Here is a 13,641-nt window from a genome sequence, read left to right as displayed (position 1 = left end):
ACATGCATGTAACAAATATTAAGAATCAACACGATACACATCAATGGTGGCATCTATTAATTCAAGTAATGGGGCTTCCATCTTCACGTACATATTTTCGAAGAAAGACCAAATATCCAAAATCTTCAAGTTAAATTAATAGATATAAGCGAGTTTATATAAACTTTAGAGTCAATCGTCTTTTTCTGTACAGATTTGATCTGGCTAAAATGGCTTTGAAAAATAAGGAGAGTGCTTCATTATAAAAGGAATCAAAATGTATTAGGTGCTTTCCTACAAACAGGCATTGCTCTAAGTGCTTTGCATGTCACCTAAAGTGCTCCCCGTAATAACTTTATTATCATCCCCATCACACATATGGGTCACCGCCGTTCAATAGCTTGCCAGAGGTCACAAAGCTACAAAGTCTTAGAGGCAGGACTTGAACCCAGGCAGTCAGACTCTTGTAAAAAAAAAAAAAAAAAAAAAAAAGGAGACCATCTGACTTTTGAATCAGTGTCTCTCTAGACTGGGGCATGAGCAGCGATGCTGAAAGGCTAACCAGCCCCAGCCCAGCTCTTCCCCGGGGAGTTCATAGTCAGGAGGCAGGCAACAATTTGCAAGTCTTTCACCCATGCAATGAATTATTAAGATCACCAAAGTCCCTAACAAATCTACCTTGATGGCTCAGTCAAAACGATCATCAAGTGGCTCTAGTAAAAGCTTGATGCATAACATCATTAGGCAAATGAAAAATGACAAATGCCTTTGTCCGAAAAACCATGGTGACATTGACTGGAAAGACAAAGCAAGTTCATCTTACTTTCCAACCCCAATTATTGGGGCTTTTACCACTGAGGCAGTGGGACTGGTGGTGTCTCCCTGGCTTGCTCAGTGCACTCATTCCCCATGTGATGATTCAGGTGCCCTGGCACTGTGCTTAGAGGGCTGTGTCTAGATATTGGGTACATTGAACTACCCTTAGGTTCTGAGTTAAATTTTTCTGCATTTACTCCAATAGGTTAGCTACAGAATCTTCACCTTTTACTTCCTTGAGGCTCCCAAGGTTAATAAACATCTTTTGATTTTTTTCCTCTCCTAAAATGCAAAATTTTACAGCATTTTTAAAAAATTACCTTAAGAAGAACAGACTTTTAAAGAAAAAAAACACCTTTCCTCAAAATTGTCCATTTGTTCAGTAATCGTTGATTTTGCTTCATTGCTCCATTTCAGCTGAAGCTGCTGCTCCTACATTAAAAAGGTGACCAGAGACTGAAAATAGATTACACCCTGACCAGGTCCGCTAGTGAGTGATCCGGGGGCCGGACCGCATCCTGCGGGTGGTTCGTTTTAACATGAGTTTTCTGGCAGCATGCCAGCAGGGCTCCTGTATCATATCCCACATCAAAACAAGCCCCGTTTATCTTCACACACACAGATGTCAACGCACACTCCAGATCTCTGAGCGGCAGGCATGTGCGTGTAACTGCCACAGGACAGCAGGGTAAGTGGCGGCACTTGCAACCCGGGTGCACTGTTTCAAAGGTCAGGAGGAGAGACGGGCATCCCATCTTGCAGTGTTCTAGTTCTTTCCATCCTCAGGGGTAAGACGTGCAACTGAGCTGTCACTGGCCATCTTGTACTCCATGCCAGAGTGACTACGGGGTTTAATATTGGGACCAGTTTCCGAATCATAAATGTTTATATTTGGGGCTGATCGAAGGGTAGAATAGGAAACTGTCTATAACCACATCTCAATGCCTATGGCTTCCTTAACTGCAATGTCCTCAAGCCCCACACCTCTGCGGGGGTAGATGAGGAGGGAGACTGGGTTTCATACACGGAGGAAGGGGATATAACTTTCTTCCCTTTTCTAGGCCTGGGAGAGCTTATAATTTAACTGCAGAATCTCATTACCCCTATGATTTTCTGTAGAAGCTTTCCCTGGCCATTCTAAAAGGTTCAAATATCTCCCATTCCTTCCCCTAGCTCGATTTTTCTGAACACCAACTATTACTTTGCAATGATATCATTATTTTGGATCCTACTACACTTCCCAATCTCAAAGATTTAAGACTAGTTTCAATAACTGTACAAATTTGAAGGATCTAAAACTGAATTTCACTGGCCTCTCAAGGGGATCTGTGGTCCAGATAAGGTGCGACCCCTGGACTATACCTCTGTGAATTCTGATGTTTCCTGGAAGTAATGCACAGACCCTGATAAGTGTTACTGATAAAGTTCTCCTGACTGACTAGAGGTCAGTGAAGTTAGGTTTCTGAACTTGCATGACTCCAGGCTCTTGGAACCCTCTACCTTGGACCCCACTTCGAAAGCATTACACTACTCTTGCTACCTACTCAGTAATCTTCAGGTCTTTGGGGCGTACCTTCTCAAACCAAGTGTGATAAAATATTTAGCAAGCTATACACCAGGCCCCAGCCAATCACAACAGATTCCAGCTGTAGTGCCAGAGCAGGACCCCAGAGGCCCCACACTTCCTTCTTGAGCTTTGGATCCTGAGGAGATGGGATGCTGGGGGATGGGCTCAGGCAGCAGCTACTTACCACTTGCATGGCAATATTTGAATAGTTTAGCACTACCCAGGACTGTTGTGCTATGTATTATAGGTGACTGTAAGTTCAGCCTAAAATTCCCAAGCCGGAGCTCTGTAAGCTATGGGCATTAGAATTTGCAAATTCAATATAAGGACAGATGGTCTGCACTGATTTATTCCCTTGACAGGTGTCTGGATGTCCTCTCATTCTTCAGTCCAGATTTTGCCCACTGTACCCAGACCTAGGAAGCCATTGGGGGTGGGGGTGGGGTTGTCCCTAGGATGGGTCAGGGAGCTCTGCTCTTCTCTGATACCATCTATCTCATCACCTCCTTAGAGGGTTAGAAGTTGCCTTGGCAGTGGCATTTCTCATCAACTCCAGATTCCAGAGTCCACATTTCAGTAGGAGAAATGTTTCCTTGTCTCTAGTTACCCCTCAGCCTTTAGATTGCTGCTTACCCAAGACTTAGCAGTCTGCCATATGGTTCTCACACAGCAACACACAGAGGCCATGTCAACTCAACTCAACTCAATTCAACTCAACTCAAAACTCCTTCAATGATGTGCTTTAAGTAGTCCTAAGCACTCTTCTTCCATAACCTTCCATGTAATCCCTTCACTGTCCTAGAGGGCCTTTAATGTGAATTACCATCAATAATCAAGTTAGCAACAAAAATACTTGAGGTTTTGTAAGAGTATTTAATTCAACAAGATTTCTTGTGTGTACATACTCTGTGTCAGGTACTGTTCAAAACCAAAACCTGAAGAAAATAGACCAAACTGTTGACCTTGTGAAATTTACGTTTGAGTTGGAGGGAGAGAGATAATAAATATACAAATAAAATAAGTACAATGGAAAGCACAGACCCAAGTAAGAGGATAGGAAGTGCCAAGGGGAGGGTTTGCTATTTCACTGTCAAGGCCGAAGAAGGCCTCCCTGGTAGAGGCTGGGGAGGTCCCTGGGGGCCCAAGAGCATTGCAGGCAGAGAGAACAACCTCTGAAATGACAGCATGCTTGTAAGGCTTAAGCATCACCAAGGCCAGAATGGTTATAGAACATCCAGAAAAGGGGAGAGTTACAGGAAATGAGGTCCAAGAGTAAGTTAGGAGGAGATGGATCTTTTTTTAAATCGTACTATACAAATACACAACTTTGCCTCTTGTGGGTTTTTTTTTTTTCACTGAATATTCCATCTTAAGGGTACTTCATGTTGCCATATAATCTTCACAGCCATAAATCATAGTAATTGCCTAATTCCATTGAGTGGATGCCCCATAACCTTGTAAGAGGATTTTTTTAAGTAGTAAAGAAAAACAATTCTATTGAAATGTAAAGACATTGGATTTTTACATTTGAAATATGAGTGACAACATATTGTAAGATTGAGAACATAATATATTTGCTTACTTGAAACATGGGTAGGAGGAAGAAAAAAAGCAGAGTGGTCAAATAACATTTATTCTCTGTAAAATGCCATTAGCCTCAGAAATAAGTGGAAACTAATAGTCTGTGCCATGTTACTTTTTGTCTGGATTGAGGAAGTAGGTTACTAACCAGGTCTCCTGCCTCTGCTCCCGCCTCCTAACAGTCTATTCTCAACATGGCAGCAAGATGCTGATATGATATTAGATCATCACTCAGAGAAAAAGACAAAGTCTTGCAAAAGCCCTGGGATCCCTCCATTACCTCTCTGATGTCATTGACACGTCAACTCCATGCCAGCTTCATGGCCTCCTTTCTGTTCCTTGAACACTCCACTTTGGGCCTTTGCTTCAACTGTTCTCTCTTACTGAAACAGTCTTTCACTGATAATTCACATGGTCCATTTCAACTTCTTCAAGTCTTGGCTCAGAATTAACCTCCTTAATGAAACCTGCCCTGTGACCACCCTAATCAAAATTGCAATCCATCAGGCAACGCTGAACCTACCTACCTTGCTCTAGCTTTTACTCATCACTTTCCAGCATAAGATAGAATCCTATATAATAATAGAGGAATATGCAAATTAGCCGGGACCCCGTAACGTCACTACCAAACAGCAGGAACCTGAGGCTGCATGGCGCCTGGCTGGGGTGAGGGACCTCAGGCCACGCCCCCTGCCCCAGCATCAGGCCAGGAGACCTCATGTTGCATCCCCACCCTGCCCCAGCACCAGGCCGGAGGCAAATAGCAATATTAAAATATTTCCTGTAATTAATTCCCTTTTAATGTGCATGAATTTTGTGCACCAGGCCACTAGTTTATTAATATGGCACAATCCTTGCTTTATGTTCATCTCTCTCTGCCATTCCCCTCACTCTCCAGCTAGAATATGTGTTCCTTGATAGCAAGGATCTTTGTTTTATTCATTGATATAGACCAGGGGTGGGCAAACTTTTTGACTCGAGGGCCACAATGGGTTCTTAAACTGGACCGGAGGGCCGGAACAAAAGCATGGATGGAGTGTTTGTGTGAACTAATATAAATTCAAAGTAAACATCATTACATAAAAGGGTACGGTCTTTTTTTTCAATAGTTTTATTCATTTCAAACGGGCTGTAGTTTGCCCACGGCTGATATAGACTAAGTGCCTAGAGCTTGGCACATAGTAGTTAATAAACAGTCTTTAAAGGAATATATGATTGCAAACAATTAAATATTTTCATCTTTAGATTACTTATAGTAATACCATAAAAGCATAAATGTCACTTAAAATAAATATCCATTATTAAAGTACCCAGGCATTTCTTTGAAACCCTCTCTATAGGTATTTATTTCTTTGAGATCCTCTATATAGTTTATATACCACCTTACACTACTGGTAGCCATCTAAAAATTTGCAAAGAAGTAATTTAAGATTCTTCTAAAATTTTATTATGCAATGTGCCATATGCACAAAATATTTATATAAAGTATATAAAAAATGTTTGAAGGCAATAATAAAACAAACACAACTGTATACTTACCACCCAGTTGTAAATGTAGAAAAACCAATACCTTTAAAACCTCCAATATAATCCTTTCCAATTCTTCTCCTTTTCCCCAACAGAGGTAGCTACTAGACAATTTTCTGCTAATCACCTGTTACATTTTTACGATTTTACTACATATGAAAACATCCCTAAAAATAGACAGTTTAATTTTGCCTATTTATTTATTTCAGAGAGGCAGGGGGAGGGAGAGAAAGATAGAAACATCAACGATGAGAAGAATCATTGATTGGCTGCCTCCTGCATGCCCCACACTGGGGATTAAGCCTGCAACCCAGGCATATGGCCTTACCAGGAATTGAACCGTGACCTCCTGGTTCATAGGTCAATGCTCAACCACAGAGCCACACCAGTTTTGCCTATTTTTATATATCAACGAAAACATGCTCTATGTCTTCTTGCTTTTTGCACTAAACAGAATGTTTTGATGCACACATGTTGATGCATGTAGCTGTAGTTCATTGATTTTTACTATTGCATAGTTATTGGTATTAGAAATATATAAAAATTTGTTTTCATTACACCATTGATAGACATTTGGATTGTTTCTTTTCCCTCATTGTATACAGTGTGTTATCAATAATCTTATTGCCAAATTGTTTTCCCAAATGATCTTCCCAATTCACTTCCTCCCAGCAGGAGTTTTTACTGCTTCACTTCCTTGCCAACACCTGTGTTGGTTGACTTTAGGGACTCTGATTGAGGTTGAGATTCTCTTTCTTCTGCTGCTCACCCCATTCATTCCTGGGATCGGCGGCACAGCATGAGGCAGCCTTCTGGACAAAAGAATAAATAAGGGCTCAATATGTAAAAACAATTTTGAACCTTTATCTTGGTCATATAAAGACCCTTGGGGAAGTCCTGGGAGCAGAACTCCTTTCATCCTAAGAACTAGTGCCTCATGTGCTATCTCCAACCCTAGAAGATAACAAGTAGATAAATTATTATCCTATTCCCCTTTGCTTAAAAAAAAAAAGTGGGAGGGAAAAGACAACCCACATTTTTAAAAAGTATGTAAACTGATATTATCTATAAAATTCCAAAGTAGCAAAATAGTATTATTATTATTAGCTTTAGAAAAACTTCACTCTTCCTTGGAATAGTGAGTTCCCACATTACATTTTAAATGGAATTTGTTGCACGTACCCTCCTTTGAGAAACACATTTATTCATAGAGTGAGGCAAGAAGCTTTACACACTGCAGAAGATTACATTATCTGTATCTAAAATAACATGTTCATCGTTTTTAAAATCTAACAAAAATTTTGTTGGCTTGCCCTTCTTAAGTAGTAAATGCTAAAAATGAAAATGCCCACTGACCTGGGATATCCTAGGAGTGGAATGGATTGTCCATCAACATGCTCTTAGAATCACTCGAGGTGTTTGACAGCTGTGCTAAGCAACCGTACCGAGTGCAAAGACAACGAAGTAAGCCCAGCCAGGGCGCTCTGCCACCACACTGCGATAAGTCAAGCCCTTTAACACCAGAGACTGGCTAAGGGTTTATTCCACACTCTCAGCGAGATAAGCTGCCATTCATGCCTCACAAGACACTCAGGTCTGGAAAGCAGCTCAGAGGGAACACTAAGAGACATGAATAAGAACAATCTTTCAGGGAAGGAAATTAGTAGATTTCCCATTGTTTTGACTCTAGTTCTATGAGGAGCCTGTATGCTGGGCTCTCTAAGCAGGATCATGTGGGAAAAGGAGTAACCCCAGTGTCAGCCATTTCCCATGCATTACCCGATCTCTGCTATGCAAGGTAGCATTTTGTTTCCTCATTTTATAGGTGAAACTGTGGTTCAAACAGTTAAATGAATCATCCTAATGTCACCTGCTGGGGAATTTGGATGCATACTCACCCTCTTGCCACTGCTCCCTCCAATTTGTCTAACCAGACTTTGTTAGGTTACTTACTGGTCCACATAGTTGGACTCTGAGAAGGTGGATAGGGCACGACAGAAAACTTTCACTATATGATTACACACTTGTCTGTACTCACTGTTAATGTGGTTTCCTTGAAAGCCAAATGAATCCTCTAATATTTTTAAATTTCCTAGGACAGTTCCAATTTCAAATGTTTTGTCTTGTTTCCCCGGAAGGATAGGCAAAACATGAGCCCCCTTTCTTTTTTCCATTAAGAAAATATGCTCACCTGTCTGTAGAATATACTTTGTAGGAACAGCATGCATTCCTTCTTTGAGTGATCACCACCAGGACCTTCCTTAGGCTGCAAGGTCAAGACAAACCAACCCCCTCCCCCATGATATTATTGAACTTGGAAGGTGACTATGACAAGATGATGAATACCTTGAATAAAAATAAACATAGTTTTATTTTTTTAAAAAAGAGAGAGAGACAGGATTCATTTCAGTCATGTCAATCTGTGAATGTCAGTGTCACGGTCTGAGAATGTATAACCATACAGAACATTACAAATGTAACCCCTTGCTCCCCAGCTTCATGATCCACTGAGGCATATCATGTCACTTAGAACCGTTGACTCTTGAAGTTGGAAGGAATATTGGAGGTCAACCCGGCTGGCCTCAGACAGCTGCAGGAAGAGAGGAGGAAGGAGAGAGAAATAACTGAGACCCGCCTTATCAGTGGGCAGCCACTTTTCTGACTACTTTCACTTGACAAGTTCTGAAGGTTGCATGCCAGAAGGGCTTCTTGGAGAAGGTCTTCCGTATCAGAGTGATAGCCTGAGTGTGTTGTGACAGAACTGTTGCTGAACATCACACATTTCTTGGTGAAATCGGAGTCTACATGTAACCCATCTTCATTTAATGCCATGCATAGAACAGAGAGAAAGGAAAGCATGGATGATCTTTGGCTTCAGGCAACGTGGAAATAGCAGATCTATTTACAGAAACAATTTTCTGGCTTCTAAACAGAAAGGGGTGGCCAATTCTGCCTTAAAAGGCTGTTACCTCCCAAGAAAGTATTTTTTTCTTTCTTCCCATCAATGGAAAAAGGTCAAGTTGCAATGTAATCATATGATGGTCATAAGACAGCAATTCTTACAAACCAATGTGAATATAGAACTGGGAAATGACAAAGTGCATTTTAGATAAGGGTCCTCAATTAAGCTTGTTCTGATGTAATTCACATTGTGTGGAAGTCCAAAGGACTAAAGCCATGTATATCCTTCACATGCCCACCAAAATTGTTATTAGAGAATTATCTATCAAGGTTTTGTATTTAGGATTCATTATCTCTGGGACTTTTGTACAGTTGGGATGGATAACAAAGTGTAGAAGGAATTCTAGTTGAGGATAACATTAGAATTCTTTAAGTAGCCAAACAGACAACCCAATGAAGTTTGGGTAGCTGGATAATTGAAAAATATTAAGAGTTGTTTTAAGGAGATTCTAGAAACTCTTGCCTGATTCTGCCACTCTTGCCACACACACAGCAAACATTGGCTTAGCTACGATAATTCACCCAAGTGAACTCTGTAAGAAAGCCAACTGACCAAATTTATGATCAAAAGAATTTTAAAATATGCATCCCCAAACTGTTATTCCAGGCACAGAAATGGTCATGATCTGTTGCATGGTTGACATACTTGTGAGTTGTATCAGCTTCCCTGAGATAAGGTTAGAATGCCTGTCTTCTTGAATACATGGACAACTTGAGAGTGGAAACTGTATTTCATTAATTTATTCCTGGAATCTTGGCACACGGTACATGCTCAATGAATCAATAAACAAAAGAGTACATTGGTGATGAATATTATTACATATTTATCTGCATTGGGTTTTTATGCAGCACTATACAGAGAGGTAAGCATAAAGATGTTCAAAGGAACTTACATATAAATTAAGGATATTAACCTGCCTAATGTCCCAATATTCCTCAAATTGCTGGTGCATTCTAATCCTTAAATGCACTTCCATCTCTTGCCTCTTGCCATTCACCTTCTGTCCCACATCAGAGCCACCTACTCCTCTTCCTCAGGGATCATTTTAAAAATATTGAGATTCCACTGGTTATTTCTCTGTGGATTAAGTATTTTGGGAATATTAGCCAGGGCTTACTTCATGAGAATCCTGGTCCTCCGAGTGGCTGATGAGACAAGAAGGATCTGGGCATCATTAAGTTAGGAGGACATATTCTTCCCAACCCACCATCTCCTTCTCTAGGCCTACTGGGTGAAGAGGTCTCTGGGCCCCTTCTTTTTTAGCTGTGTTTTCTATACAGTTGTTTTGTTTTGATTTGGTTTGGTGTTTTAGTTTTTCAAACATATTTTTTATTTATTTCAGAGAGGAAGGGAGAGGGAGAGAGAGATAGAAACACCAATGATGAAAGAGAACCATTGATAGGCTGCCTCCTGCACACCCCCAGGAACCGAACCATGACCTCCTGATTCATAGATCCATGATTAACCACTGAGCCATGGACTGGGCATGTGGTTTTTTTCTTATCTGGTTGAGACAAGGACACTGCTTCTGCCCTTGGGTTCTAAAGTTTGAACCTTCTTAAGGTCAGAATAAAAGTGTTCTTCTGCCGGGCCAGTCCGGTTCATCAGGAGACTACATTAGGTTTTGGAGAAAATCCTCATAGAAATAAAATTGTTTTGCCTGGAGCGTGTCCCTGCTACATAAATGTTGCTCTCTGGAACTTGTGGTGGTGATATCAGACAGCTCTTTGAGAAATTAAGAATCTTGAGCCCCAGCCAGAGGCAACTTATCATGGCTAATAATTCATCATCCACCACCACCACTAGAACAGATGTTTATTAAGCACCTACACTGTGTAATGCACAGTAGCACTAGGCTGCAAAGACAGGCACTGCTCTGGCAACTCCAACAGACACACAATAACAATAAAAAGCTACCATTTATTCAGGTCTTACTCTGTGCCAGGTACTGAGCCCCATGATTTCTGGTTATTGTCTCATCTAATTCTCCTCCAAAGTCCATGACCTAGGTGCTATCATCATCTCCATTCCACAGATGAGGATGCTAGACAGAGAGCCAGGAAGAAGAGCCAAGATTGACAGCTCCAAAGCCAGTCATTCACTTCAACACCATTGCACATTCCCAAGGGGAGTTGATTTGATGAAATAAGTGGGTGGCAGAGAGACCACAGCTGGGAGGAGAAGGGAAAGGCATAGAAAAGGGAACAGCTTTGCCTATAAGGAAGGGAGAAAGGAAAAGATGGGTGGAAATACAGCCATAGTTGAGGGGGTAGGAGAAGTTGAGGTACTTCATACTTAATAGCCTCAATTTCCTCTGGGAAGTAAGAGGCAAAATTATCTGATAGATAAAATGAGAACAAGAATGAGGTAGATGTAATAATAATTAATGATGATGATGATAACAATGATAATAACAGCAAATGCTGAGTACCCTCTATAATTGACAATGCAGTACTTTATTTCCAGGAGTGATCCCTTTTAATTCTCACAATTCCATGAGGTAGGCACTTTTTTGCACTTCAGGAAGCTGGGGTTCAAAGAAGTAAAATAATATGCCTATTGCCGATTGTGTAATAAGTAGTAGAACTAAAATTTAAACTCAGGAAATAACTTCAGAGTCTAAGCAGCTGAGAGAAAAGTGAGACGCTTGCTCAGGAACATATTTAAAAAATGACTTTTCGCTTACTTTTCATCTAAAATATAAAAAATTGGAAAATTGGTGGTCTTAGAGGTGGTTTGTGTTTTTAGCTTAGCACACTTGAACTGAAAAGGGAGCAGCAAAGTCAACATGTCAGGGAAATAGCTGAAAATGCTGAAACTGAAGTTCAGGAGAGAAATTATGTGTAGCATTTTTTTTGTGTGTGTGTGTTTTTAAACAACCATGTTTTCTTGACTTTTTTAAAAAGAAAAGAAGAGAAATGTTGATGTGAGAAACATCAGTGGCTGCCTCCTGCATGCCCCTGATGGAGGATCGAGCCCACACCCAGGCATGTGCCCTGACTGGGAATCAAACCTGTGACCTTTCGGTGCAAGGGACAATGCTCAACCAACTGAGCCAACCTGGCCAGCGCATGTGTAGTGTTTTCATAGCAACAATATGTTATTTAGGTATAATGCATTCTAGTTTCCAAAATTTTGACTCAGTGAGCAGTACAACTCAATCCATATATCCCAGCACCAATAAATGTCACTAAAACATATAATTTTCCCTTCATAAAGTTTGGTAAAATATAACAAATTTTAGGCAACCCCTAGAGAATCTTAACCAGTCAATACAAGTGGGACTAAAGCCCATTTCCTAATTATTAAAGTGAACTCTACTTGGAATTTCAGCAATATTGAAGTAATATTGCAAACTTTAGTTGTAAAGTCAACTGGGTCCACAGAACCACAGGGCTGATGACAATACTGAGGGCTGCTCTGAGACACTACATGACCTAAGCATCCGGTAAAGAAAATGAATAGATGGCACCAGAAGCAGTCGCCTTTCAGCGGGACGAGGTCCTCAGTAGAAATAGTGAATCCAACAGTGAGAAGAGGAGGATGACACTGTGAAGGAGGCTTTCAAGGACCAGGGGAGAGGGCCTTGCAGAAATAGGGGGTTTCCCAGGGAGAAGATACAGCATAGCTTCTGCTTTATTTCCTTTGCTACTTTGCTATTCTTTTCCTGGTACAAAACCAGTTAGAGGTCAATTTTTCCAGAAAACGAAGTCCTTCTTTTGTTGCCTAATTTCTGCCATAAAAGGTGTCAGGTTCCAGTGCCACTCACTCAAGTGTTTCACTAAATTAATGAACGTCCCAAGTAACTTGGAAAAATTCTATAACACCATCTTTACGTTTTCTCTTTCCCATCACCCTCAGCTAAGCCCACACACTCTCTTGCTCTGTGCACGCGTGGCTGGCTTGTTTCTGTGCTCTGCAGAGGGAAACTTCTGCAGGGACTTCACCCACAGGGCTTTCCACAAGCAGTCAACGTTCATTGTCCATTCGTTCATTCGTTCGGGGATTGTCCTTTACAGCATCTTCGATGTGCATTACCCTGCAGCAAAGTGGTGCTCCCACCTCAGCTGTGAATTAAATCTGTAGATAAACTTCTATTCTTTTTATTCCTATGAAATTAAAAAAACCTTGCACACTTTATTTTCACTTTCATGGCTTGAGAATAGAACTCAAACACATAGCCCAGAATCAGACACAGTCCAGCCTAGGGTTTCCTGTGGGTCAGAGTGTGATTTGTGGTCAGGGAGCCTTGCTACTTGCTTTGATTAGGCAGTTTTCTTCTTTTTTTTAAAAAAAAAAATATATATTTTATTGAGTTTTTACAGAGAGGAAAGGAGAGAGACAGAGAGTTAGAAACATCGACGAGAGAGAAACATCGACCAGCTGCCTCCTGCACACTCCCCACTGGGGATGTGCCCGCAACCAAGGTACATGCCCCTGACCGGAATCGAACCTGGGACCTTTCAGTCCGCAGGCCGAGGCTCTATCCACTGAGCCAAACCGGTTTCGGCTAGGCAGTTTTCTTAACCCCTCGGGGCCTCACTTTTCCCATCTACAGAGCAGGGATAATGGTGCTTGACGTAATGAGCCTTTGTTCTAATAATTGTTACCATGTAATATGGCTTTGTTCATTACCATGGATTTGGAGATCTATTTAGCTCCAGACTTTAAAACTATTTATTCTCCCTTTTAGGTAAAGTCTTCACATAAATCTTCAACATCAGTGACTTCACTTGAGCCACTTTTCAAGTCACTTAGCATGGCTTCCAGATCTTATCACCCTCTTCTAAGACAGCTGCAATGTCCGCTTTTCCTAGAAAACTGATCCCAAGCACAGACATGCACTTGGAAAACATTAGCTGTTAGTTTTTTCAATTGTCCTGAGGTGTATTTTTATGACCTGTCCAAGGTAAACACCTATTTTACTGCCTTTTTAAGGCCCCTTTTTCTTCTTCTATCATTTAGTGGTTGCGATTGGAAGCATACTTCCAAAAATACTTACAAAATATGGGTTACATTTCTTTGCTTTTTACATTTTGTCAATTCAAACAGACAGGCCTCAGTAAATATTGAACTGAAGTTATTAGATGGATGTTTCCCCCAAGCAGCACTTCATTAGTCAACAGAAAGTAAATGAGACAGTAATTGTAGGATGAGACTTTGTAAGGCTTCCCATTTCAGGTGACCTCTCCTCTGCCTGAGAGCTTTG

The sequence above is a fragment of the Myotis davidii genome, unplaced genomic scaffold (genome assembly GCF_000327345.1).
Source record: "Myotis davidii unplaced genomic scaffold, ASM32734v1 scaffold247, whole genome shotgun sequence".
NCBI lineage: Eukaryota > Metazoa > Chordata > Mammalia > Chiroptera > Vespertilionidae > Myotis > Myotis davidii.
Note: the sequence above shows the minus strand (reverse complement) of the source record.